Source organism: Nansenia antarctica (assembly GCF_963989245.1).
Source record: "Nansenia antarctica genome assembly, chromosome: 16".
NCBI classification, from domain to species: domain Eukaryota; kingdom Metazoa; phylum Chordata; class Actinopteri; order Argentiniformes; family Microstomatidae; genus Nansenia; species Nansenia antarctica.
Window position 1 is genome coordinate 28,305,526 of NC_137686.1, and position 2,339 is coordinate 28,307,864.

A 2,339-nucleotide genomic window follows, 5' to 3' on the forward strand; every position below is an offset into this window, starting at 1 on the left:
AGGGAGGCGGTGGTAACCTTGTTGTTCTCTGTTGCTAGGGAGGCGTTGTTAACCTTGTTGTTCTCTGTTGCTAGGGAGGCGGTGGTATAACGTTGTTCTCTGTTGCTAGGGAAGCGGTGGTTGCCGTGGACCGGGCAGCGCAGAGGGAGACGGACGAGTTCCTGCCGCAGAAACGCTCTCGACTCTACGGAATCACCACCACCCCCACCTCCTGTCCCCATGGTAACCCCCCCCCCATCACCACCACCCCCACCTCCTGTCCCCATGGTAACCCCCCCCCATCACCACCACCCCCACCTCCTGTCCCCATGGTAACCCCCATCACCACCACCCCCACCTCCTGTCCCCATGTGTGTGTGTGTGTCTGTGTATTTCTGTCGGTCTGTACCAAAGGACGAAATCTGTGTGTGAGTGTCTGTGTGTGTGTGTCTGTCTGTGTGTGTGTGTTTCTGTCTGTGCGTGTGTGTGTGTGTGTGTGTGTGTGTGTGTGTGTGTGTGTTTGTGAGTGTGTGTGTGAGTGTGTGTGTGAGTGTGTGTGTGTGAGTGTGTGTGTGTCTGTCTGTGTGTGTGTGTGTTTCTGTCTGTGTGTGTGTGTGTGTGTGTGTGTGTGTGTGTGTGTGTGTGTGTGTGTGTGTGTGTGTGTGTGTGTGTGATTGTGAGTGTGTGTGTGTGTGTGTGTGTGTGTGTCTGTGTATTTCTGTCGGTCTGTATGTGTGTGTGTGTCTGTCTGTGTCTGTGTCTGTGTGTGTGTGTGTGTGTGTGTGTGTGTGTGTGTGTGTGTGTGTGTGTGTGTGTGTGTGTGTGTGTGCGTGTGTGTGGCCACACAGCAGCAGCAGCAGCAGTCATCTGGTCCTCGTTACGTTCCAACGCAGACATGACAAATTGACTCCAGCCACCAGCGTCTGGCTTGTGTCACCGTCCCGACCGCAAACAGAGCCCACGGCTACGCTAGGCTAACCGCTACGCTAGGCTAACCGCTACACTAGGCTAACCACTACACTAGGCTAACCGCTAAGCTAACCGCTAAGCTAAGCGCTAGGCTAACCGCTAGCTTTCCAGCACATCTGCTCCCAGCTGTTGGACTGGCTGAGTCTGAGAGCAACCGCTGGTTCCCAGGCTCCACATCCCATACCTGGGCCTCTCCCTCTCTCTGGTCCCCCCCCCCCCCCCCCTCTCTGGTCTCCCCCCCCTCTCTCTTGTCTCCCCCCCCTCTCTGGTCTCCCCCCCCTCTCTGGTCTCCCCCCCCTCTCTGGTCTCCCCCCCTCTCTGGTCTCTAGAACACTCTGACATGTTCTAGAACACTTGACACGCTCTATAGAATCTGTCTCCAGTCTACACCGTCGGCCCTGGAGGCTTACTGACTGTAATGTGATGAACTAACAGGTGTTTCCCCCCCGCAGGGTATAACTACTGTTCCAACAACGGAGGCTGCTCCCACCTCTGCCTCCCCCGGGGGGGGGGGTTCACCTGCCGCTGCCCCGACACCAACGACGGACGCTGTGTGGAGGAGAACTTGTGAGGAACCAGAGAGAGAGAGAGGGGGAGGGAGGGAGGGAGGGTGGAGGGAGGGAGGGTGAGAAGGAGGGAGAGAGAGTGAGAGAGAGCGAGGGAGGAGCAGAAGGAGAAAGAAGGAGGGAGAGAGGGAGGGTGGGTGAGAAGAAGAGAGAGACACAACCATACACTCTTTGTAAGACTTCCCCAAACGTATCTTTGGCTGGTCTTGTAGGAGAACCCTTTGAAGAACCCTCTTGAAGCCTCTTTGAAGAACCCCAAATTCTTCCAAAACGGGTTCCTTAAAGGGTTCTTCCACAAGGACACCCGAGGAACACTGTTTGGTTCTTGGTTGCACCTTTTTTTCTTTCCTTTCTAAGAGTGTAGCAGAGCTAAACAAACAGCATACAGAGTTCAGTAACACAGACTCCATCTTGGCACCAGACGTTCCACAACAACATTCCAATTCCGGAATTCTTAATCGGAATGCCTTTGTAAAGCAGGGGGATTTTTTTTGCCGCCAAAATGCCAGCTGTGAACAAACTTGGGCTGCGTTCGTAAAAATTCGCTCTGGAAATCTGATCAGCACTCATGGAGTGAGTCCCTCTTGTCCAATTCAAATGACTTGGGTCCCTTTATGACGTTGAACCCAGCAGTGTGCGCTCCGGCGCTCTCAGAGCGAATCTACGAACGCAGCCTTGGTATCTGTGTCTCTGTACCAGCCATAGAGCTATACACACTAGACGGAGCACCAAAGACGGGTAGAAAGAAAGAAAGAAAGAAAGAAACCATTATAACTCTACTGTATGTTCCAACCATGTGCCTTCTATAGGGTTATAACTCTATGC

General features: G+C 53.7%; 1 pseudogene across 1 annotated transcript in view; it reads left to right on the plus strand.

Moving 5' to 3' along the window:
• LOC308172228 (nidogen-1-like) overlaps positions 1–1,519 on the plus strand; it is a 44,546-nt pseudogene extending 43,027 nt beyond the window's left edge. The window contains exons 18-19 of the transcript in view: positions 110–222; positions 1,401–1,519. The product of the transcript in view is annotated as a nidogen-1-like (transcript). The remainder of the gene's footprint in view (positions 1–109; positions 223–1,400) is intronic.
• Positions 1,520–2,339: the final 820 nt, after the last annotated feature.